The following is a 27,021-nucleotide window of genomic DNA, read 5'->3' on the forward strand; positions in this document are numbered from 1 at the left end:
GCTGTGTGTTTCTCTGTCTTTTTATTTTGCTTATTTTACTGTGTTTGGGGTCTCCTTTTCACAGGCTGCAGGTTCATAGTTCCCATTGTTTTTGGTGTCTGCCCCCAGTGGCTAAGTTTGGTTCAGTGGGTTGTGTAGGTTTCCTGGTGGAGGGGACTAGTGCCTGTGTTCTGATGGATGAGGATGGATCTTGTCTTTCTGGTGGGCAGGTCCACATCTGGTGGTGTGTTTGGGGGTGTCTGTGACCTTATTATGATTTTAGGCAGCCTCTCTGCTAATGGCTTGGGTGGTGTTCCTGTCTTGCTAGTTGTTTGGCATAGGGTGTCCAGCACTGTAACTTGCTGGTTGTTGAGTGGAGCTGGGTCTTCACGTTGACATGGAGATCTCTGGGAGATTTTCATCATTTGATATTACATGGAGCTGGGAGGTCTCTGGTGGACCCATGTCCTTAACTTGGCTCTCCCACCTCAGAGGCACAGCCCTGACATCTGGCTGGAGCACCAAGAGCCTGTTATCCACACGGCTCAGAATAAAAGGGAGGAGAAAAGATAGAAAGAAGGAAAAAGATAAAATAAAATAAAATGAAATAACAAAATAAAATAAAATAAAGTTATTAAAATAAAAAATAAAAATAATTTAAAACAATTTTTTAAATGTAATAAAAAGAAAGAAAGAAGAGAGCAACTAGATCAAAAAACAAGTCCACCAATGATAACAAGTGCTAAAAACTATACTAAAAAAAAGAAAAAAAAGGACCGACAGAACCCTAGGACAAATGGTAAAAGCAAAGCTATACAGACAAAATCACACACAGAGGCATACACATGCACACTCACAAAAAGAGAAAAGGGGGGAAAAAAATATATCGTCGCTCCCAAAGTCCACCTCCTCAATTTGGGATGATTCATTGTCTATTCAGGTATTCCACAGATGCAGGTTATATCAAATTGACTGTGGAGATTTAATCCGCTGCTCCTGAGGCTGCTGGGAGAGATTTCCCTTTCTCTTCTTTGTTCGCACAGCTCCCGGGGTTCAGCTTTGGATTTGGACCCGCCTCTTCATGTAGGTCCCCTGAAGGCATCTGTTCTTCGCTCAGACAGGACGGGGTTAAAGGAGCAGCTGATTCGGGGGCTCTGGCTCACTCAGCCCGGGGGAGGGAGGTGTATGGGGTGCGGGGCGAGCCTGTGGCTGCAGGGCCCGGCTTGACGTTGGCGTTGCAACAGCCTGAGGCGCGCCGTGTGTTCTCCCAGGGAAGTTGTCCCTGGATCACGGGACCCTGGCAGTGGCGGGCTGCACAGGCTCCCAGGAGGGGAGATGTGGAGAGTGATCTGTGCTTGCACACAGGCTTCTTGGTGGCTGCAGCAGCAGCCTTAGTGTCTCATGCCCATCTCTGGTGTCGGTGCTGTTAGCCGCGGCTCGCGCCCGTCTCTGGAGCTCCTTTAAGCGGTGCTCTGAATCCCCTCTCCTCGTGCACCAGGAAACAGAGGCAAGAAAAAGTCTCTTGCCTCTTCGGCAGCTCCAGACCTTTTCCCAGACTCCTTCCCAGCTAGCCGTGGCGCACTAGCCCCCTTCAGGCTGTGTTCACGCAGCCAACCCCAGTCCTCTCCCTGGGATCCGACCAAAGCCTGAGCCTCAGCTCCCAGCCCCCACCCCCACCGGAGGGTGAGCAGACAAGCCTCTCGGGCTGGTGAGTGCTGGTCAGCACTGATCCTCTGTGTGGGAATCTCTCCGCTGTGCCCTCCGCACCCCTGTGTCTGCGCTCTCCTCCGTGGCTCCAAAGCTACCCCATCTGCCACCCACTGTCTCTGCCCGTGAAGGGGCTTCCTAGTGTGTGGAAACCTTTCCTCATCCACAGCTCCCTCCCACTGGTGCAGGTCCCATCCCTATTCTTTTGCCTCTGTTTTTACTCTTTTCTTTTTCCCTACCCAGGTACGTGGGGAGTTCCTTGCCTTTTGGGAGGTCTGAGGTCTTCTGCCAGCGTTCAGTAGGTGTTCTGTAGGGGTTGTTCCACATGTAGATGTATTTTGAAGTATTTGTGGGGAGGAAGGTAATCTCCACATCTTAGTCTTCCACCATCTTGAATCCCCTCCCTCTGGGCTTTCTGATATTTTTTATAGGAATTATCCTAGAATGATATACTAGAATGAGTATGCTACTTTCTGAGGATAATTGGTTATAATCTTGTTTACAAGACAAGTATGCAGTTGTACTTCCTTTGTGATTTTTCCTTTGATTTCTCCTTGGAAAAATCCTCCCAGTGGATGCCATACTTGGTCAGTATTCCAACAACTGGAGTGTCTTTGTGGACTAGGAGATCCTAAGGACCAAGGGGAGACCTTATAGTTTTACATGGCAGTGAATGCCCCCTCAGAAACAGTGGGATCATGGAAACACCAAATTCAATGCCATAAATCAGCAGTATGTGGTGGAGTGTATCAGCCTCGTGAAGTTGGGGGTGGGTGTGAGAGCAGGTGGGGAGGCTGATTTTCTTTGTGATGTGGGTCCTAAACACCAGGTTTCCACAGGTAATGATTCAGATCAAATTATATCTGGGCCCACTGACCAGCGCCTTGTCAACAACATTTCAATTTTCCATGATACACCTCCGTAAAGATTTTTAAGGCAATTCTTGGCTGGAAACCAGAACATATCAATTTTTTTTCTTTTTTCTAAATTAATTTTTATTGGAGTATAGTTGATTTACAATGCTGTGTTAGTTTCAGGTGTACAGCAATGTGAATCAGTCATACATATACATATATCCAGTCTTTTTTAGATTCTTTTCCCATTTAGGTCATTACAGGGTATTGAGTAGAGTTCCCTGTGCTATACAGTATATATACAATGGAATATTACTCAGCCATGAAAAAGAGCGAAATAATGCTACTTGCAGAACATATCATTTTCACTAAGGTTTTAGATTTAGCAAAGGTCAAAAGCAGGGCCCAAACTCCCCAAGATCAACACACTGTGACACTGTCCAGAAGCAGTTCTGATAGTTCTTGAACCAGAAATTTATGTTCCTTTTTAAGTTGAAATGATACAGTGCTGCCTGGTGGTGCTACCCCTTCTGGAAAGTGACAGGCTCTTATGCCAAGCAACTCTGCTCTACCCCATCTTAATCCCCATCCCCACTAGGGAAAGTCAAGAACCAGAAAGTGTGTGCACACTCCCTTCAAGCAAGTACCTCCATCTTCAAGCAAGAGTGTGTTCTGCAAAAGCCTCTTTGGACCACCCCAGCTCAAGGTAGGGCTCCCCTGCCTGTGCCCAAAACAAACTTCTGTGCTGTCAGTGGTTGGATCCAGCTCTGCCTCTGCAAAACAAGTGAGACAACGGAAACACCACACTTTGAGGCTCCCACATAAATCATGGGCTCTGTGTGTTTATTTTTTAAAATGCACATACAAACAACATGAAACAAAAAACTAGGCATGGGTGGTTTGCTGGATTTCTTGTGAACTTTTGGTTGTGGAGAATAGGAATGAAATTGGGGTCTTACAGCATTTACGAACAGCAGTCACGAGGCTCAATCCAATTATCTAATAGGTCGAACAACACATTAGACTGCAGATATTAGGAATTTGTATTCTTTACTCTGTGCCATACATCCCAAGGTCAGGGACTGGTACATCACAACAGACTTATCCCTGTTGTCAAGGACACGTGGAAGGGTTCCTGAGCCAGCAAATTAGAGAGGAATGTCCGGTCCCCCTATCTTGGTAGGTCAAGCTAGCTGGACCAAAGTGCTCAGCTAACAGTGGTGCTTGCCTCAAACTTTCAGAGGAGGTGTTTCCTATCAGAGTTAATCTGGAGTGGAAGAAGCTACCTGGAAGTGGAAGAAAGCCAGATCCTGAGGTCAAAGAGGCAAATAACACAGTTCTGGGGGGTGCTATTGGGGCAGGCTGGGTAGATAAATAGCCAGATTACCACAAGGCAAGTTGCTATGTGCTGTAATAGAAGATCCAGCAGGAGAAAGTGAGGAACACTGGAGAGGATGGAAATGGGCTGATTCGAGAAGTCTTAGCTTAAGAAGTGATACTGGAATACTACTCAGCCATAAAAAATAATGAAATAACGCCATTTGCAGCAACACGGATGGACCTAGACATGATCATACTAAGTGAAGTCAGTAAGAGAAAGACAAATATATGATATCATGTGCACAAGGAATATAAAAAAAAATGATGCAAATGAAACTTATTTACGAAACAGAAATAGACTGACAGACATAGAAAACAAACTTATGCTTACCAAAGGGGAAAGGGGGGAGGGATAAATTAGGAGTTTGGGGTTAACAGATACAAACTACTATATGTAAAATCGATAGCCATCCGCACCCCCGGCCTGGGCCTCAACCTGGACATGGACGGGGCAGAGCCAGAGAAGGCCAGTCACCTCCCAGCGCTGCTTGTTCGAGGTTCTGCAGGCGCAGTGGGATGTGCCTTGGTCCAAATAACCAAACATGTATCTGGATCCTGAGACACAAAGGCCTGAAGGAGACCCACTTCACCAAGAACGTGAGGCAGTAGGACACCAAGCAAAGCAGGATTGTGCTGATCTGCGCCCAGCGGTCCCTGTGTGCAGCCTTCTCGGCCCAGACCTGTGGAGAAGGCTTGTGGGCCAGTGGCCTGAGGGTGGACAGCCAGAAGCAGAGGATCCATCTGGCGGTGTGTGTCCGTGTCTTCCGAGATCGTCTTCCTGTTGGAAGGCATTGAGTTGGGGGCGGATGGCAAGGTCGCGTCTTACGCCAAGTTCCTGTACCCTCCAACGCCCTGGTCAAGCTCAAGCCGGACCGCCCGGCCCAGCGGCCCCGCCCTCTGCTGGGGTCCAGATGTAACCCTGTCCCGCCCAGGGCGGCACCGGCGGGCTCGGGACCTTCAGGATGACTGGATTGCTGGCTAAGCAGTACTGTGGAGAAACCGTGTTTACTGTCGTGTAGGATTTGGTTCTGTGGGTCTTTCTTTGTTTCCTAAGGGAACAGAAACTGGTTAAACAGCGGCGTCTGCTGAAGTTGTGACTTGAACCACACTTGACCCTCCAGCAGGGCGGAGACTGACCACTTCATAGCCCTGCCTCCCCGCAAGGGTGAGGCAGCCTTCTTCCTCCCGGCAGGAAGTGGGAGCCGCCTGGGCTGGAGCGCCGCCACACTAAGCAGACCCCAAGGGCTGGTCGTTGTCCTTCTGGGCAGGTCTGTGCCCAGCACGCCAGCTTCCCCACGCACATGTGGCCCAGTTCCTCCGCTTGCTGCCCCACTGGAAACACTGAAGTCCGCGGGCTGGAGCTTCTTCACGGGTCAGCTGCTCTCAAAAAGGACCAGGTTGGCTGGGCCATTAAGCTGCTTCCGTACTGCTGTCCCATGAACCGTCACTAGAGGGGCTCCAGGACAGCCCCACCCTGCATCCTACCCGTGTGCACTGGTGCTTTTGCAGAAAGGAGACACCAGCCCTCATCAGCGTGCTCAACCACCAGCAACTCGGGGAGACCCCAGCAGGGAAGCAGGACTGCCGCTCCCACCCTGCTGGCTGCTGTGGCTTCTTCCTCATCACTCACTTGGGCTAAGGGGTGGGGCAACTGCAGGATGGAGCGCGAAGCCCAAGTCTGTACCCGGCCTTATTTATTGAGGAGTGCCTCTGCCCTGTCCTCCCCAAGACGACCCCCAAAGCCCACGTGCACCAAGGGGGGCTTGAAGGATGAAGCTGCTAGACCCTGGTAGCTCTTCTGGAAAGTGACCTGTCCTGCCACCACAGCGTCTCAAGGACACTCCTGTTGTAGGCACCGCAAGGGACCGACTTCCAAATGTACGTCCTGATTTACAACTAGCCTTGCGGAACACGTCTTCCTGGGAATTTCTATACAGATGTTAGAATGGCTGATACAGTAACTTAAGTTTGTGTGTTTATTAGTGAGAATTAGTCATTCACCAAACCCATCTGTAACCTTCCCTTTAGTGCACTGTGTCCTTTTTTTTTTCTTAACATCTTTATTGGAGTATAATTGCTTTACAATGGTGTGTTAGTTTCTGCTGTATAAAAAAGTGAATCAGCTATACATATACATATATCCCCATATCTCTTTATGTGTCCTTTTTAATAACATCAAGAGCTGCCACTGTGTGGTACTCAAGTGAAACCAGTATTTATGGCACTAAACTTCAGCCTGAACTGTCACCCCCTAGAACCAGCCCAGACATCTGTGTCCAAGGGCCTGGGGCCACTCCCTCATCACCTGTGAGGCCCTGTGGACTTAAACGTGAGCTATGTGGCTACCTGACCTCACTGTCTAGTTATGTGTCATAGATCTCTTTGCAAAAAGTAATGTATTTGTGGTTTAAGTAAAATTTAGTTTTGCAAAAAATAAAATAAAATCGATAAACGACAAGATCTACCATATAGCACAGAGAACTGTATTCAATATCTTGTAATAACCTATAATGGAAAAGAATATGAAAAACAATATATATGTTTGTATATGTAAATATATATATGTATATTGAATCACTTTGCTATACACCTGAAACATTGTAAATCAACTATACTTCAATTAAAAAAAAAGTATTAGAACTGATAGGAAAGTATGTAGAAAGTTGCCCTGGAGAATAGGGATATTGTAGAGAAAGCCGTTTGGGCAAGGTAAATCAGTAGCATGTGTACAATCATGAATATCAACATGTACACATTGTATTTAGGGCACAATGAGTATTTTAGATAGAGAATAATGTACTTTATATTCAGGGAAAGGGAGTAGTTGGAATGGAAAAAAGGGGAGCAGAGAAAGATAAATGGAGAAAGACGAGATGATAAGAAAGATGAAATGAAAGCACCATCCCTCGTAAAGAGTCTGGCAGCTCAGGAAAATGGCCTTGGAACTACTGAAGTTTCTAATCTGGTGACGCGACTAGAACCCCTCCACTGCAAGCTTCTCTAATTCACGTGCCTGCAGGGCCGGGCTTTTCATGTAAAGGATGAAGAAGCCATGTGAAGGTGGGGATGAACTACGCCATCTGAACGGGGCCATGCTCCCCAGCTCCAGGAGATTTTTATCATTTGAGACTATAGGCCAACGTCCTCAACTCGTTAGGAAAATGTTTATTGAAATATACTTGACATATATCATTGTGCAAATTTAAAGTGTACACATCAATTTAATACATTTCATATTGTAGTGTGACTGTCATTGTAGCGATAATTAGCACCTCTATCAGGTTACATAACTATCATTTCCTTTCAGTGGTTGGTATAATTAAGTTCTAGTCTCTTAGCAACTTTGATGACTATAATACTATTGTTGTCTATATTCACTATACTGTACATTAGATCAGTTCTTTAAAATTTTTAAAAGAAACCAGAAAGCCAGCTACAAGAAACTTCTAATTTTTCAATGTTGGCAACTAATTTAAAATCAAAGATTTCAACAGTTTGTTGGCCAAAAAAAGCATTTCTAAAGGTACATTTGTCTGGATCTGAGGGCATCTAGATTTTTACTCAGCACTAAGCAATGCTGCAAAGTACGTAAATTGCACATGTGTTATCTGTATTCATGGTTTACTCACATTGAATTTTTAAATCAGATTTGAAAACCCACAGTATCTAATGAGTCTATTAATGGCAACTCAGCTCAGGAGACAGGCTACACGTAAGGACTCTGAGATTAGAAGTCCAGCCCTAGGACTGAAACAGATTTATTCGGTGACCTGGAACAAGGTCATTAACCAGGAGTTCACATTAGCATCTGGGTCTGCTGTGAGAAGAGCTAACCGAAGGGATTTAAAATATTTAGCTCCCTCCCAATGAGTGCTTCGAGAATTCATGGTACTCTCCTTGTCTGTAAGTTTAAAGTCTGTCTCATTTGGACAGTTCCCATGAATTTTGCCAAAATTATCAGCATACTATGAAACCCCAAAATGAGAGTTATGCACTATCAGCTGAATGCAAACTTTCGCAACACTGTAAAAACAAAAACAGAAACAAAACAACCCCAGATATTCCTTTTACAAATCACACCATATATTTTCCAGGAAAGAATAGTTCTGTTTCAGTCAATTTTTTTTCAGTCCCTTAGGCTCTGCAACTAACTTCCTTATAAAGCACAGTAGAAAAATGAGAATATATTCAATATTTTAAGGCTCAGAAACAAATAAATTGGTGGAAGAAGCTAATATTTACTTCTCTGCTTATCCACTCGTATCTGTGTATGACCCTTGAGTCGAGGCTGTGAAAAGTTCTCATTTACACTGTTCCTTATTAGGAGAATGCATTCAGTCAAGTATAGTGGACTCTTTTTTACTTTGATGGTAAAGTATATTTAATATTCTTATGCTGTATTTTATAAACCTAGACGTGTACTGCACGGGTATGCACAATTATTATTTTAACAGGGTCAGTCCAATTAATAAATTTTATATACTCCAAAATTATTGTCTGGTACATGGAACCATACTTTCCCTATTCGTCAGTATGAAATTCTCTTTCACTTAGACATGGTTTGGTGTGGGTCTTTAGTAACGCCCCCAATCTCATCCAACCTATTAATGGCATTAAAAACTAATGCTCAGGGCTTCCCTGGTGGCGCAGTGGTTGAGAATCTACCTGCCAATGCAGGGGACACGGGTTCGAGCCCTGGTCTGGGAAGATCCCACATGCCGCGGAGCAACTAGGCCCGTGAGCTACAACTACTGAGCCTGCGTGTCTGGAGCCTGTGCTCCGCAACGAGAGGCCGCGATAGTGAGAGGCCCGTGCACCGCGATGAAGAGTGGCCCCCCGCTTGCTGCAACTAGAGAAAGCCCTTGCACAGAAACGAAGACCCAACACAGCCAAAAATAAATAAATAAATTAATTAATTAAAAAGAAAAATATTCCTTTAAAAAAAAAAACTAATGCTCATGTTTCTCATTTGTGAACTTTGTGGGTTTTCTTCAGCATTAAAAATGAGTTGGTCGCCCTTATGGAACCCCTATAGCTACTTTCTCTAAAGAACATACAGCACTGATCTTACGAAAACACTGCGCACGCTTCACTTTTGTGCATCGTCAGTATCGTGACGTGTTCCCTCCCTCATTCTCACTGTTCGCCTCTGCCCCTTCCTCTCCAGCCACACATCACCCGCTCCGACAGTTCTGCCCTTGTTTGCTACATTCCTATCTGCTGCCTTTTCTCAGCCTTCCCAGCTTCACGCAGACCTGACTCCTGTGGCATCTGTGTGCATTTCTGGCCCTCCAACCTCCTACACGTGGCTCATGCACTGCTCTGCCCAAGCCCATCCTCTGACTGCAGGCTTTGTCTCCCTCGCCCACTCCACAAAACCCACCCCTTGTGTTCTATTGCCCTTTATGTTCAGAACGGCCTCCCACGAACATTCATACACCTCCTTACTATGCTGCCCCAGATCATTTCTCCAGAAGGGCTTCCTAGTCTGCAAGCATCCCCGCTCCTGTGTCTGCAAGTCACACTCTCAGCTGTTCCTGCCCTATTTGTAGCTATTCCCTTTTGTCCCTGAAGGATTTTATTTGGAGCCTTAATTTTTTTCTAGATACTTTCTTTAGAGAAATAATCAGGGAAACTGTAGCAGTATATGTTAAATAAACATGTGTAATATTTACTTGTAAGTAAGTTATGCAAACACATGGGCAGGGGTACTTCTGTTACTTGATGGTCACATGGACCAGTGAGAGCAGAATCAAATTGCTTCTCACACGGGAGAAACTTACATCTTTGCTATATGGTATTTTAACAACCACTACTATCAGGAAATTTAAACTTTTCAATAAAAATGCCAGGTCAACATTTAGAATATTTGTTAAAATGTTTAATATTTGTTAAATTTTTTTTTAAACATCAACTTTTAAAAAAAAATATTTATCTCTTTATATAGTTGCACCAGGTCTATTTGCGGCTTGCCAGCTCCTTAGTTGCGGCATGCATGTGGGATCTAGTTCCCTGACAAGGGATCGAACCTGGGCCCCTTGCACTGGGTGCGTGGAGTCATCCACTGTGCCACCAGGGAAGTCCCTGTTAAAATTTAATGTTTGTTAAAAAGGCTTTTTAAAACTGCCTTTGTCATAGATGTAAGAATGCATGATTCTTAGAATCTTTGGATACTTTCACCCTGTATAGTATATAAGACTTGAATTGAATGAAAATGTGTGCCTTTAAATATCTTTGAAGGAAAACACTATCATTATGTCTTTTTCAACTACAGAAGTTTACTAAACTATCTTTTGGAGGAACCATTTGTCACCTCTTTGCTGCAATAAAACTCCATGCAGTTTCCAAAAACTGAAATTCTGTATCTGTCTATATTCCCTTGGACCAGATGTGAACTGATGCAAAACTAATAATAATCAATAGCAATTACAAGCTTTGAACTCACTGCACTAAGGTCGTATGGCAGGCTGCCCAGCCTCTCTTCATATGATAGCTCCCAGTCTCGGTAAAGATTCATGCTAAATAAATAGCTCACTGCCTTGCCCAAAGGCTCACAACTAGACAAGTCATGAAAAGAAAATGTGGAGATTCAGGGTCTTCATTTGGTCTCCTCCAAACAATCCATCATGGACGATTTCCCTTCTCTCAAAACTTCTGTTGCACTTTACACTCTGTGCACTTTAAAGTGCACTTTACACTTTACTCACTCTCACAGTAAACCATACTGTCTTCTCTTTCTCTGTGTGTTTGTTTTCCTGTCACTGTCTTCTGTGGAAATGCTAGCGGCAGAGACCATGACTCTATTCTGTGCTCCTCATTTCAGCATTGGTGCCATGCGAACGGGAGGAACATGAATTCATTCAACAAACATCTGCGGCATATCTACTATGCTCCAGCACTGTAACCAGAGATACAATGGTAAACAAGACAAGGTCCTGCCCCCAGAGAACTGAAATCTGGAGGGAGAGAGACAGGCAAGCAAACAGGCAATTACCCTCAAATGTGATGTGTGATCCTTGAAGCCAGCAGTGGGGCCATGAGAGCACATTTAGCGGGATTTGAGCTGGTTGTAAAGAGACCAGGAAGAGCTCTGGATGAAGTGACTTCTAACAAGCAATCTGGAGGTGAGTAGGACTCAGCACAGTGAACAAGGGTTGGGGGAGCAGAGGAGTTTTCCCCAGAGTTTAAATTGCATCCCAGAGGTGAGAAAGAGCAGAGCACTTTAAAGGACAAGAAATACTCCAGTAGACTTGGAGTTTACAGTGGTGGTGAGGATTGGAGACGGGGGATGAAGCTCTAAAAGTGAGCCGAGACCAAGAGACACAGGAGGATATTTGGTCTTGCATCTTCAGGGTAACGGAGGGTTGGGGAAAGTTCTGAGAAAGCGTGTGACTAATTGCGGCTGAGCTTCGGGAAGGACTTTCTGGCTGCGTTGCGGAGAGACGGCGGGAGGGGGGCTGCGGCGGGGATCCAGGTGAGGGCGGGGCTGCGCTGGACCACGGCGGGGGATGGGGAGGGGTGGTTGCACTCGCTTCCTATTTGCCGGTGGAGTAAATGGGAAAGACTAGGTGGTGATTGTTTTGGAGGCTGTGGGAGAAGGAGGAGGAGCAGGGGGATACCCGTGTTTCCAGGTCAGTCAACTGCACCTAGGCTAGTAATTCTAGAGCAGGACTGCGGTCCTCAGGGTGTGGGCCAGCAGCGTTTGCACCGCCTGGGAACTGATGAAAAATGCAAATTCCCCAGCTCCACTCCGGACCAAGTGAGTGAGAAATGTGTCCACGGAGGAGACCAGCAACCTGCGTTTTAACCACCTTCCAGGGATCCTGGTGCGTGCTTAGGCTTGAAAACCAATGTTTCAGCTCATGGTTCTTCAAACTGTTTTGCTCAGTACCCTTAAAAATGTTTGAAAAAATATGTACAATTCACACATTTTAAATTTGACATCCAAACATTTTCTTTTTAAGTGTAAACAGTTGCAAAGGATGTAATTTCTAGCATATTAAAAAATATTATGTCTTTTAAATACTGTCAATCAATTCAAAATACTCTAGCAATTTGGTATCCACCATCGCACATTGAGAAGATAAACACGCTAAAAAAAATAAACAAGCTCTTTTTAAAAACAGTTTAGCAATTTCAAAATGTACCTTCATTCCTTGAACATTCATATCCTTTTAATTTCCATAACTGAATTTTATACTATATTCTATTAACCTACCATATTTATCTGCAACAAAATATGAATGTAATAAAATATTCATCCTCAATTTAGATATAATTATTTTAGCACATAAGATAGTATAACTTTTTATAATTTTGATAATAACTATTAACATAAAAAGTAAAATATTATTGAAATATATCTCCTAATGAGATGAGTAGGGCCTTTAAAATTTAATTCATATACCTGTGGATAAATATTACATATTAATAAAATAAAACAAGCTTAGCATCAGTTCTATTCATATTTTTCTTTTTATAATGCAAATTTTAAAAAAATAACGAAACACCCTGTTTGTGTAATAAGTACATAGAAGGAGTGAAAGGAGTTTTATTATAGCAATTCTACCTAATTCTCTGAACTCCTTCTAGGATATATGCCAAAATATTACAGAATCACCTTTCATCAAATATGTCTGGTCGAGCTTCCCTAGTCGTCCAGTGGTTAAGACTCTGCGCTTCCACTGCAGGGGATGCGGGTTCAATCCCTGGTCAGGGAAGTTCCGCATGCCATGTGGTGCGGCATTTTCAAGCAAAAATGTCTGATAGACTGTAACTTCTCTGTGAAATGGGAGGCCAAGTCATCCCTTGAGAGTAAAGGTGAAATGTGGGGTGGGCACACAGAAGAGAAAGGATTTGTGGCGGGGGGGGAGGTGGGAGTGGGAGAGAGTGAGGACAAAGAACATAAGTGAATTGTTGGGCAGCCTTTAGGCCCTGAAACACTAAGGATACAAATGACTGAATCAACGAACTAATGAGAACATGTCATTGAGTTGCCGCTGTTTTGAAATAGATTTCTGATCAACTGAGCAAAGCTTAGTCACACGGAATCTGTTACAGACAAAACAATGACCCCTCAGAGATGCCATGCCCTAATCCCCCTGTGAATATGTTACTTTATACGACAAAAGGGACTTTTGTAGAAGTGATTAAAGTTTAAGAACTTGAGGTGGGAAGGGTATCCTGGGTTATCCGGTGGCCCACTGTCATCACAAAAGTCCTGTTAGTGAAAGAGGGAGGCCGGGGAGTCAGAGTCAGAGAGGAAGGTTGAAGCCAGAGGCAGTGGTCAGAGCGACGGGGGAAGGGGCCACGAGCCCAGGATGCAGGCGCCTCCAGGAGCTGGAAAGTCAAGGAGATGAACCTCCCCTGGAGCCCGAGAGGGACCCAGCCCTGCCCACACCTTGAGTTTAGGACTTCCGCCTCCAGAACTGTAAGTTCATACATTTTTCTTGTTTCAAGCAGTCGGTTTGTGATGATTCATTACAGCAGTGATAAGCAAGGAGCACACTCACCCCTTCATCCCTGTGTAGACAGTGCTTCTCAAGCTGTAACGTGCAGTCATCTGGGACCTTGTCAACACGCAGCCTCTGATTCGGTAGGGCTGGGGGGTGAGACTGCGATTCTGCACGTCCAACAAGCTCCGGGTGAGGCTGGTGCTGCTGGGCCACAGGCCACACTCTGAGTAGGAAGGACCTAGAAGGCAATGTCGAGACAGAGAGAGAAACAGTTCTTCTGAGCATATAGCATGAGTCTTGCATTTGTATAGTTGCCCTGAATTTATACATTATGATTGCAATTTTAAATAAATAAATTTCTTTATTTATTTATGGCTGCATTGGGTCTTTGTTGCTGCACGCGTGGTTTCTCTAGTTGCAGCGAGCGGGGGCTACTCTTTGTTGTGGTGCGCGGGCTTCTCATTGCGGTGGCTTCTTTTGTTGTGGAGCACGGGCTCTAGGGTGCACGAGCTTCAGTAATTGTGGCACGCGGGCTCAGTAGTTGTGGCTCACGGGCTCCAGAGCACAGGCTCAGTAGTTGTGGTGCACGGGCTTAGTTGCTCCACAGCATGTGGGATCTTCCTGGACCAGGGCTCGAACCCGTGTCCCCTGTATTGGCAGGAGGATTCTTAACCACTATGATTGCATTTTATAAACAGAGTTGCTACGAGGTAGATACTGATGTCATTTTCTTTTACTGACAAGAAAAGCGATACTCAGCAAGGGTAAGCAACTGACCCAGGCTGTATAGCTGCTCTGTTGTATTTGGCTTGTGACAGGATCAGGACTTGAGTGCAGGTTCCTTCTTTCCAAGTTCTTTTCACTACCGCAAAGTCAATGTTTTAAGTCAAGATCCAGAAACATTCAATGAATTCAGAAGCCTCAGTGTTACTCAAGGACAATATGCACAAAGTTAAAAGACCAACAACAATTCCTGTGGATTTAACTGACACAAGAATGGATGGGAAGTGAGATGAGCTATTACACAACTTTTTCCCTTTGAGATTTGATCAAAATGTTAATCATGCTTCAAGTCACCTCAGATACACTTGTACTGCTTTGGTACACGTATCTTGACAATGAATAAATGTAAATTTGAGTCATTTTGTCACACTCTGCCATCTTTTCCAGAACCTTTGTATTGTGTTCAGCATTTATTGAGCACTTACTGTGTACCAAAGCCTTATGCCAGACACTGCAGAATCAACTATAAATGAGACATTGTCCCTGTGCTCTGGAATTTCACTGCAGGATAGCAAAGAGATAAATACAGAAAACAAACAAAACAACAACAACCACAAAAAACACTCTAGGTACTTTCCTGGTGGTCCAGTGGTTGACTCCACGCTTCCAACGCAGGGGGCCCAAGTTAGATCCCTGGTTGGGGAACTAGATCCCACACACATGCTACAGCTAAGACGTAGCACAGCCAAATAAATAAATTAATTTAAAAAAAACTTTATTTTGATTGATACAATTATAGAAGTCTGAAAGATTAAAGGAAGGGTTGATTTACTCTGGATAAGTTAAATATGAGAAGTTTGTTTTGTTTTCCTCATAGGAAACTGTATCTATTTCAAAAAGTCTACTGAGATTTTTTAAATAAGTCACAGATTCAAAATCCTAGCTCTTCCCAAAGTTTTAAAGTTCGTATTACAATAATCTTATTTTTTTGAGCAATTATTAACTGTCACTTGTAGGGGAGCTGTTACTAATGCTTAGTCTGGCCTATTTACACATTTTATATTTTTAAATTGCATTTGCAAATTTAATACATCCCATTTCGTTTACAAATATTTTGACCTAATAAACAAAACCTAAGTATTATACAATTCTTATAAATGTAATAAACTGAACTTTTATAAATATAGTGAAGTTTAGTAAAGGTCACATAAATGTTCCAACTCAGGAAGATTTCAACTTAAAATTACAAGTCTAAATCAATTTCTTGATCTGACATTTTAGTTATAAAGCTAAAGTTCTAATATGAAAAATTATTTTATACATGAAAAATATGTAAGAAATTCATGCATGTTCCTTAACACAATGATATTATTGCTATGGTTTTGATTTTCCTAAACATTTAGAACCTTCCTGACACTAATAAGATGCTTACCCACTAGGAAAGACAAGCACACGTTGCAGTGCAGGGCAGGGTCCTCGACTGTAACAGAAGGACCACGGGGAGCAGGATGCCCATCGTGGGGGAAGCTGCATGTATTTGGACAAGTAGTATGTGGGAAAACTCTGTACTTTCTGCCCAATTTTGCTGTGAATCTAAATAGCTCTAAAAAATATAATCTATTAACTTATTAAAAAAATAAATAAAAAAGGGACTTCCCTGGTGGTCCAGTGGGTAAGGCTCTGTGCTCCCAGAGCAGGGGGCCCTAGTTCGATCCATGGTCGGGGAACTAGATCCCGCATGCATGCCACAACTAAGAGCCTGCATGCCGCAACTAAGACCCGGTGCAGCCAAAATAAATAAATAAATATTTTACAAAATTAAAGAAAGACAGTTACCATCTCTGTTAACGAGAGATTTTGGCTGGGATGCTACATTCTGGTCCACAGTCCTCAAGCCCGTGTCCCTGGATCCAGGTCCTACTCATCCCCTAACTCCTGAGGCTCTCCCAGAAATCTACAGCCCACGGATGTTGATCACTTGATTACATTTTGCATGGTTTTGGCTTTTAAGATATGTTAATGTTTCTTCTTTCCATGTAAAAATCTCTGAACCTTACTAAAAACCTGCATTATTTTTATTTTGTATATTTTACAGACCCACACAAAACAGGTATTAAAAGTGTATTTCTTTGAACCCTGAGTGTTTCACAAGGTTTTCACTGACTGGTGGTTGTAATTTGCAAAGTCATTTTAATAACAATGCTCCCCCAACTCTAAGAGCTTATAGAAGAGATGTAGCTAAATAACGATTCATATGATGCAATATTCAATTATAGAAGAAGCTCAGGTAAGAGAAGAGGATGAACTAACTGTTGGTGGAGAGAGGCATTATGTATGTGTTTTCAGAGCACTTGATGACTGGGGGAGCTTAGAATGTTAAATAGGCAAATGTTAGGCAACTAATGGAGAAAGAAATTCTAGTAAGGGAGGAAGTAAGTCCAAATGCATATAGAGTACTCTAGCCTAGGACATGCATAACATATTGTATAGTGCCCGATAATCACTTCTTGAGGAAATGATGAATGAATACAGCATAAAGTGCTCACAGACGACCTTAGTCCTAGAGTATAAAGTACAGGTAGGGTAATGGATTTTCACTTATAGTGAGAGAAAACCCATTCCTCCCCCTAAAAATCCCCTGTGTCCCTCCTATTTCTTCGTTCTTCTCCTCCCAGAAAGCCTGGCAACCACTGATCATTTTACTATCCATGTCGTTTTGTATTTTCCAGAATGGCCTCTTTTTGGACTAGGCAATACAGCTTTTCCACACGGGCTTCTTTCATCCTGCAATATTCACTTAAGAGTGCTCCATATCTTTTCACATGGCTTCTCTGTTACACTGAATCCATTCCATTGTCTGGATGCTTCACAGGCTGTTCATCCATACCCCTATGGAAGGACACCTTGGTTGCTTCCAGTTTAGGCAATTATAAGTTGGTATAGACAATTGTTTGCAGGATTTTGTGTGAATTTCGGTTTTCAAATAAATTGGATAAATAAGATATTGCATTAGCTTTGTAAGAGACAGCCAAGCTGTTTGCCCAAGGGCCTGTACCATTTGCATTCCCAGCCAGCATGAGGGAGACTGCCTGTCACTTTGCATGCTCACCAGCATTTGGTGTTACCAGTGTTTTGGATTTCAGCCATTCTGAGAGATGTGTATGGTATCTCACTGTTGTTTCATGAAATTCCCTATGACAAGTGACGATGAGCATCTTGACTTATTTGCTGTCTTCCTTAGTGAGGTGTCTGTTCAGATCTTTTGCCGATCTTTACTTTCTTTTATTATTTGAAATAAATGTATTTATTGTGCAATCTAAGGCATGCCTAGAATGCCTTCAGAGCAATAATAATACAGCTGATTATGGAGTACTCCCCACTGGTGGCCATTCCCCTAGCATTTTTTTTTTAACATCTTTATTGGAGTATAATTGCTTTATAATGGTGTGTTAGTTTCTGCTTTATAACAAAGTGAATCAGTTATACATATACATATATCCCCATATCTCTTCCCTCTTGCGTCTCCCTCCCACCCTCCCTATCCCATGCCTCTAGGTGGTCACAAAGTACCGAGCTGATCTCCCTGTGCTATGCGGCTGCTTCCCACTAGCTATCTATTTTACGTTTGGTAGTGTATATATGTCCGTGCCACTCTCTCACCTTGTCCCAGCTTACCCTTCCCCCTCCCCATGTCCTCAAGTCCATTCTCTAGTAGGTCTGCATCTTTATTCCCATCTTGCCCCTTGGTTCTTCATGACCATTTTTTTTTTTTTTTTTTTAGATTCCATATATGTGTGTTAGCATACGGTATATGTTTTTCTCTTTCTGACTTACTTCACTCTGTATGACAGTCTCTAGTTCCATCCACCTCACTACAAATAACTCAGTTTCGTTCCTTTTTATGGCTGAGCAATATTCCATTGTATATATGTGCCACATCTTCTTTATCCATTCATCTGTTGATGGACATTTTGGTTGCTTCCATGTCCTGACTATTGTAAATAGAGCTGCAATGAATATTTTGGTACATGACTCTTTTTGAATTATGGTTTTCTCAGGGTATATGCCAGGAAGTGGGATTGCTGGGTCGTATGGTAGCTCTAGTTTTAGTTTTTTAAAGAACCTCCATACTGTTCTCCATAGTGGCTATATCAATTTACATTCCCACTAACAGTGCAAGAGGATTCCCTTTTCTCCACACCCTCTCTAGCATTTATTGTTTCCAGATTTTTTGATGATGGCCATTCTGACCAGTGTGAGATGATATCTCATTGTAGTTTTGATTTGCATTTCTCTAATGATTAATGATGTTGAGCATTCTTTCTTGTGTCTGTTGGCAATCTGTATATCTTCTTTGGAGAAATGTCTATTTAGGTCTTCTGCCCATTTTTGGATTGGGTTGTTTGTTTTTTTGTTATTGAGCTGCATGAGCTGCTTGTAAATTTTGGAGATTAATCCTTTGTCACTTGCTTCATTTGCAAATATTTTCTCCCATTCTGAGGGTTGTCTGTTCGTCTTGTTTATGGTTTTCTTTGCTGTGCAAGAGCCTTTAAGTTTAATTAGGTCCCATTTGCTTATTTTTGTTTTTATTTCCATTTCGCTAGGAGGTGGGTCAAAAAGGATCTTGCTGTGATTTATGTCATAGAGTGTTCTGCCTATGTTTTCCTCTAAGAGTTTGATGGTGTCTGGTCTTACATTTAGGTCTTTAATCCATTTTGAGTTTATTTTTGTGTACGCTGTTAGGGAGTGTTCTAATATCATTGTTTTACAAGTAGCTGTCAAGTTTTCCCAGCACCACTTATTGAAGAGGCTTTCTTTTCTCCACTGTATATTCTTGCCTCCTTTATCAAAGATAAGGTGACCATATGTGTGTGAGTTTATCTCTGGGCTTTCTATCCTGTTCCATTGATCTATATTTCTGTTTCTGTGTCAGTACCATACTGTCTTGATTACTGTAGCTTTGTAGTATAGTCTGAAGGCAGGGAGCTTGATTCCTCCAGCTCCGTTTTTCTTTCTCAAGATTGCTTTGGCTATTCAGGGTCTTTTGTGTTTCCATACAAATTGTGAAATTTTTGTTGTAGTTCTGTGAAAAATGCCAGTGGTAGTTTGATAGGTATTGCATTGAATCTGTAGATTGCTTTGGGTAGTATAGTCATTTTCACAATGTTGATTCTTCCAATCCAAGAACATGGTATATCGCTCCATCTATTTGTATCATCTTTAACTTCTTTCCTCAGTGTCTTATAATTTTCTGCATACAGGTCTTTTGTCTCCTTAGGTAGGTTTATTCCTAGATATTTTATTCTTTTTGTTGCAATGGTAAATGGGAGTGTTTTCTTAATTTCACTTTCAGATTTTTCATCATTAGTGTATAGGAATGCAGGAGATTTCTGTGCATTAATTTTGTATCCTGCTACTTTACCAAATTCATTGATTAGCTCTAGTAGTTTTCTGGTAGCATCTTTAGGATTCTCTATGTATAGTATCATGTCTTCTGCAAACAGTGACAGCTTTACTTCTTCTTTTCCGATTTGGATTCCTTTTATTTCTTTTTCTTCTCTGATTGCTGTGGCTAACACTTCCAAAACTATGTTGAATAATAGTGGTGAGAGTGGGCAAACTTGTCTTGTTCCTGATCTTAGTGGAAGTGGTTTCAATTTTTCACCATTGAGGATGATGTTGGCTGTGAGTTTGTCATATATGGCCTTTATTATGGTGAGGAAAGTTCCCTCTATGCCTACTTTCTGGAGGGTTTTTATCATGAATTGGTGTTGAATTTTGTTGAAAGCTTTCTCTGCATCTATTGAGATGATCATATGGTTTTTCTCCTTCAATTTGTTAATATGGTGTATCACGTTGATTGATTTCTATATATTGAAGAATCCTTGCATTCCTGGGATAAACCCCACTTGACCACAGTGTATGATCCTTTTAATGTACTGTTGGATTCTGTTTGCTAGTATTTTGTTGAGGATTTTTGCATCTATGTTCATCAGTGATATTGGCCTGTAGTTTTCTTTCTTTGTGACCTCTTTGTCTGGTTTTGGTATCAGAGTGATGGTGGCCTCGTAGAATGAGTTTGGGAGTGCTCCTCCCTCTGCTATATTTTGGAATAGTTTGAGAAGGATAGGTGTTAGCTTTTCTCTAAATGTTTGATAGAATTCTCCTGTGAAGCCATCTGATCCTGGGCTTTTGTTTGTTGGAAGCTTTTTAATCACAGTTTCAATTTCAGTGCTTGTGATTGGTCTGTTCATATTTTCTATTTCTTCCTGTTTCAGTCTCGGAAGGTTGTGCATTTCTAAGAATTTGTCCATTTCTTCCAGGTTGTCCATTTTATTGGCATACAGTTGCTTGTAGTAATCTCTGATGATCCTTTGTATTTCTGCAGTGTCAGTTGTTACTTCTCCTTTTTCATTTCTAATTCTATTGATTTGAGTCTTCTCCCTTTTTTTCTTGATGAGTCTGGCTAATGGTTTATCAATTCTGTGTATCTTCTCAAAAAACCAGCTTTTAGTTTTATTGATCTTTGCAATCGTTTCCTTCATTTCTTTTTCATTTATTTCTGATCTGATCTTTATGATTTCTTTCCTTCTGCTAACTTTGGGGGTTTTTTTGTTCTTCTTTCTCTAATTGCTTTAGGTGTAAGGTTAGGTTGTTTATTTGAGATGTTTCTTGTTTCTTAAGGTAGGATTGTATTGCTATAAACTTCCCTCTTAGAACTGCTTGTGCTGTATCCCATAGGCTTTGGGTTGTTGTGTTTTCATTGTCATTTTTTCTAGGTATTTTTTGATTTCCTCTTTGATTTCTTCAGTGATCTCTTGGTTATTAAGTAGTGTGTTACTTAGCCTCCATGTGTTTGTATTTCTTACAGATATTTTCCTGTAATTGATATCTAGTCTCATAGCGTTGTGGTCGGAAAAGTTACGTGATATGATTTCAATTTTCTTAAATTTTCCAACACTTGATTTGTGACGCAAGATATGATCTATCCTGGAGAATGTTCCATGAGCACTTGAGAAGGAAGTGTATTCTGTTGTTTTTGGATGGAATGTCCTATAAATATCAATTAAGTCCATCTTGTTTAATGTATATTTAAAGCTTGTGTTTCCTTATGTATTTTCATTTTGGATGATCTGTCTATTGGTGAAAGTGGGGTGTTAAAGTCCCCTACTATGATTGTGTTACTGTCGATTTCCCCTTCTATGGCTGTTAGTATTTGCCTCATGTATTGAGGTGCTCCTATGTTGGGTGCATAAATATTTACAATTGTTATATTTTCTTCTTGGATTGATCCCTTCATCATTATGTAGTGTCCTTCTTTGTCTCTTGTAATAGTCTTTGCTTTAAAGTCTATTTTGTCTGATATGAGAATTGCTATTCCAGCTTTCTTTTGATTTCCATTTGCATGGAATATCTTTTTCCATCCCCTCACTTTCAGTCTGTATGTGTCCCTAGGTCTGAAGTGGGTCTCTTGTAGACAGCATATATACGGGTCTTGTTTTTGGATCTATTCAACCAGTCTATGTCTTTTGGTTGGAGCATTTAATCCATTTACATTTAAGGTAATTATCAATATGTATGGTCCTATTATAATTTTCTTAATTGTTTTGGGTTTATTATTGTAGGTCTTTTCTTTCTCTTGTGTTTCCTGCTTAGAGAAATTCCTTTAGCATTTGTTTTAAAGCTGGTTTGGTGGTGCTGTATTCTCTTAGCTTTTGCTTGTCTGTAAAGGTTTTAATTTCTCCATCAAATCTGAATGAGATCCTTGCTGGATAGAGTAATCTTAGTTGTAGGTTTTTATCCTTCATCACTTTAAATATGTTCTGCCACTCCCTTTGGGCTTGCAGAGTTTCTGATGAAAGATCAGCTGTTAACCTTATGGGGATTCCCTTGTATGTTATTTGTTGTTTTTCCCTTGCTGCTTTTAATATTTGTTCTTTGTATTTAATTTTTGATAGTTTGATTAATATGTCTTAGCATGTTTCTCCTTGGATTTATCCTGTATGGGACTCTCTGTGCTTCCTGGACTTGATTAACTATTTCCTTTCTTATATTAGGGAAGTTTTCAACTATATTCTCTTCAAATATTTTCTCAGTCCCTTTCTTTTTCTCTTTTTCTTCTGGGACCCATATAATTCGAATGTTGGTGTGTTTAATGTTGTCCCACAGGTCTCTGAGACTGTCCTCAATTCTTTTCATTCTTTTTTCTTTATTCTGCTCTGCAGTAGTTATTTTATCTTCCAGGTCACTTATCCATTCTTCTGCCTCAGTTATTCTGCTATTGATCCCCTCTAGAGAATTTTTAATTTCATTAGTGTGTTGTTTATCACTGTTTGGTTGCTCTTTAGTTTTTCTAGGTCCTTGTTAAACGTTTCTTGTATTTTCTCCATTCTATTTCCAAGATTTTGGATCATCTTTACTACCATTATTCTGAATTCTTTTTCAGGTAGACTGCCTATTTCCTCTTCATTTGTTAGGTCTGATGGGTTTTGCCTTGCTCCTTCATCTGCTGTGTGTTTCTTTGTCTTCTAATTTTGCTTAACTTACTGTGTTTAGGGTCTCCTTTTCACAGGCTGCAGGTTCGTACTTCCCGTTGTTTTTGGTGTCTGCCCCCAGTGGCTAAGATTGGTTCAGTGAGTTGTGTAGGCTTCCTGTTGGAAGGGACTAGTGCCTGTGTCCTGGTGGATAAGGCTGGATCTTGTCTTTCTGTTGAGCAGGTCCACATCTGGTGGTGTGTTTTGGAGTGTCTGTGGCTTTATTATGATTTTAGGCAGCCTCTGTTCTAATGGATGGGGTTTTGTTTCTGTCTTGCTAGTTGTTTGGCATAGGGTGTCTAGCACTGTAGCTTGCTGGTCGTTGAGTGGAGCTGGGTCTTGGCGTTGAGATGGAGATCTCTGGGAGATTTTTGCCATTTGATATTATGTGGAGCTGAGAGGTCTCTTGTGGACCAGTGTCCTGAACTTGGCTCTCCCACCTCAGAGGCACAGCCCTGACGCCTGGCTGGAGCACCAAGAACCTGTCCTTCACACAGCTCAGTATAAAAGGGAGGAAAAAAAGAAAGAAAGAAAGAAAGAAGAAGGTAAAATAAAATAAAGCAAAATAAAATAAAGTTATTAAAATAAAAAAATATTATTAAGAAAAAAAATATTTTAAGTAAAAAAAACAAAACAAAACATAAAAAAAAAAAACGGACAGACTGAACCCTAGGACAAATAGTAAAAGCAAAGCTCTACAGACAAAATCACACACAGAAGCATACACATACACACTCACAAAAAGAGAAAAATGGAAAAAAATATACATATCGTTGCTCCCAAAGTCCACCTCCTCAATTTGGGATGATTCTTTGCCTATTCAGGTATTCCACAGATGCAGGTATATCATGTTGATTGTGGAGATTTAATCCACTGCTCCTGAGGCTGCTGGGAGAGATTTCCCTTTGTCTTCTTTTTTCGCACAGCTCCTGGGGTTCAGCTTTGGATTTGGACACACCTCTGCGTGTAGGTCGCCTGAGGAAGTCTATTCTTCACTCAGACAGGACGGGTTAAAGTAGCAGCTGATTCGGGGGCCCTGGCTCATTCAAGCTGGGGGGAGGGAGGGGCACAGAGTGCGGGGCAGCGGCAGAGCGCGTCGTGACGTTGCAGCAGCCTGAGGCGCGCCGTGCGTTTTCCTGGGGAAGTTGTCCCTGGATCACAGGACCCTGGCAGTGGCGGGCTGCACAGGTTCCCGGGAGGGGAAGTGTGGAGAGCGACCCGTTCTTGCACACAGGCTTCTTGGTGGCCACAGCAGCAGCCTTAGCGTCTCATGCCCATCTCTGGGGTCCGCGCTGATAGCCGTGGCTCACGCCGTCTCTGGAGCTCCTTTAAGCGTCTCTCTTAATCCCCTCTCCTCGCGCACCAGGAAACAATGGTCTCTTGCATCTTAGGCAGGTCCAGACTTTTCCCCGGACTCCCTCCCGGCTAGCTGTGGCGCACTAGCCCCCTTCAGGCTGTGTTGAAGCCCGAGCCTCAGCTCCCAGCCCCCGCCCGCCCCGGCGGGTGAGCAGACAAGGCTCTCGGGCTGGTGAGTGCTGGTCGGCACCGATCCTCTGTGCGGGAATCTCTCTGCTTTGCCCTCCGCACCACTGTGGCTGCGCTCTCCTCCGTGGCTCCGAAGCTCCCCCCTCCTCCACCCGCAGTCTCCGCCCGCACAGGGCCTTCCTAGTGTGTGGAAACCTTCCCTCCTTCACAGCTCCCTCCCACTGGTGCAGGTCCCGTCCCTATTCTTTGTCTCTGTTTTTTTCTTTTGCCCTACCCAGGTACGTGGGGAGTTTCTTGCCTTTTGGGAGGTCTGAGGTCTTCTGCCAGCGTTCAGTAGGTGTTCTGTAGGAGTTGTTCCACATGTAGATGTATTTCTGATGTATTTGTGGAGAGGAAGGTGATCTTCGCATCTTACTCTTCTGCCATATTGAAGCTCTCTTCTTTTGCCCATTTTTAAGTGGGCTGTCTTTTTTCTTATCGTTGAGTTTTAAGAGTTCTTTGTATTTTTTGATGAAAGTCAAATGTAGTTTTTGCAAGCATTTTCTGGCTGTGGCATGTCTTTCAATTTCTTAACAGTCTTTCACAGACACAGAGTAGAGTTTTGAAAAATTTGAATTCAATTTGTTTGAACTAATAAAACCCCACAAAAACAGTTTACTCATTTCTCCCACCCTCCAACCCCACCTGTGGCAACCACAAATCTGTTCTCTGTATCTATGACCCTTTTTGTTTTTGTTTTTAGATTCCACATATAAGTGAGATCATATGGTATTTGTCTTTCTCTATCTGACTTATTTCGCTTAGCATAATGCCCTTGAGGTCCATCCATGTTTCATTATTTTTTATGAATGAATAATATTCCATTGTGTATATATATACACTACAGTTTCTTTATCCATTCATCCATTGATGGGTACTTAGGTTGTTTCCATATCTTGTCTATCACAAATTATGCTGTAATGAACATGGGGGTGCCTGCATCTTTTCCAGTTTTTAAAATTTCCTTCAGGTAAATACCCAGAAGTGGAATTGCTGGATCGTATGGTGCTTCCATCTTTAATTTTTTAGGAAACCTTCATACTGTTTTCCATAGTGGCTGTACCAATTTACATTCCCATCAACAGTGCAGAAGGGTTCCCTTTTTTTCACATTCTCGCCAACAGTTAGTTTCTAGTCTTTTTGATAATAACCATTCTAATAGGTGTGAGATGATATCTCATCATGGTTTTGATTTGCATTCCCCTGATGATTAATGATGTAGAGCATTTTTTCATGTACCTGTTGGCCATCTGTATGTTTTCTTTGGGAAAATGTCTATTCATATCTTCTGCTCATTTTTTAATCGAATTGTTTGGTTTTTTGCTATTGAGTTGTATGAATTCTTTATATATCTCAGATATTAGCACTGTACCAGATATTAGATTTGCAAATATTTCTCCCATTCAGTAGTTTGCTTTTTCATTTTGTTGATGGTTTCCTTCACTGTGCAGAATCTTTTTTCTTTGATGTAGTCCCACTTGTTTATTTTTGCTTTTGTTTGTTTTGCTTTTGGTGTCAGATTCAAAAAATCATTGCCAAGACCCATGTCAGGAGTTTACCACCTGTGTTTTCTTCTAGGAGTTTTATGGTTTCAGGTCTTGCGTTCAAGTCTTCAATCTATTTTGAGTTTTTTTGTTTGTTTGTTTTTTGTGTATGGTGTTAAATAGTGGTCCAGTTTCATTCTTTTGCATGTGGCTGTCCAATTTTTCCAACACCATTTATTAAACTATCCTTTCCCCATTGCATATTCTTGGTTCCTTAGTCCTAAATTAATTAAGAAGTTTTTAATTTTAATAAAATCTAATTTATCATTTTGTCTTTCATAAAATGTACTTTGGAGCTTATACCTAAAAACTAATGGCCAAATCCAAGTTCACACAAACTTCCTCCTATATTTTCTTATAGAAGTTTTATAGTATAGTGCTTCATATTTAGGTCTATAATTCTTAAATAATAGTATATATATCCCCCCAGTTTCTGGCACAGAGTTCCTGAGACCTTTGTAATCTCCTGGATGATAAGAACATCTTTTCTTCTGATGAGAGAACTCTTGGTGGGCTCCTGGGTGAGGAGGCTGATCACCAGGAAGCGTAAGTGGGATGAGAAGCTTGAACTTGCAGCCCACCCCCCTTCTCTGGAGACAGGAGAGAGGGGAGGACTGGAAATGAATGATGTATCATGCCTACATGATGAAGTCTCCAAAGAATCCCGAAAGTGTGAGGTTTGAAGATCTTCCAGGTCAGTGAACATATCCACATGCCTGGAGGGTGGTGCACCCCAATTCCAAGGGGACAAAAGCTTCTGTGTTCAGGACCCTTCGGGACCTCACCCCCATATCTCTTCCTGTGGCTATTCACCTGTGTCCTTTATTATGGAATAAACCTGTAAACATAAGTGTTTCCTCGAGTTCTCTGAGCTGTTCTAGAAAATGTTTGAACCTCAGGAGGGGGTTGTGGAAACTCTGGTTTATAGCCAGTAGGTCAGAAGCACAGGGGACATCTTGGACTTGGAGCTGGCATCTGACGCGGGGGCAGGCCACCTCATGGGGTCGGTGCTGGGTCTGGCTGGCGTCAGAATTGAATTGTAGGACATCTAGGAGGTGTCGGAGAATTGCCTGGTGTGGAAAACCCACACATGTGGTTGCAGAAGTATTCTGTGTGTGAGTAGAGGGAAACTTTTTTCTTTACAATAATCCATTTTGAGTTGATTTGTATAACTGGTGTAAGGTCTGTGTCTAGTTTTTTTTTTTTTTTTTACATATGGAATTTCAATTGTTCCAGCACCATTTGTTGAAAAGACTATTTTTTTCTCCATGGAATTTCCTTTGTTTCTTTTCTTTGTACAAGATCAGTTGCCTGTATTTAG

Source organism: Eubalaena glacialis, chromosome 1 (assembly GCF_028564815.1).
Source record: "Eubalaena glacialis isolate mEubGla1 chromosome 1, mEubGla1.1.hap2.+ XY, whole genome shotgun sequence".
NCBI lineage: Eukaryota > Metazoa > Chordata > Mammalia > Artiodactyla > Balaenidae > Eubalaena > Eubalaena glacialis.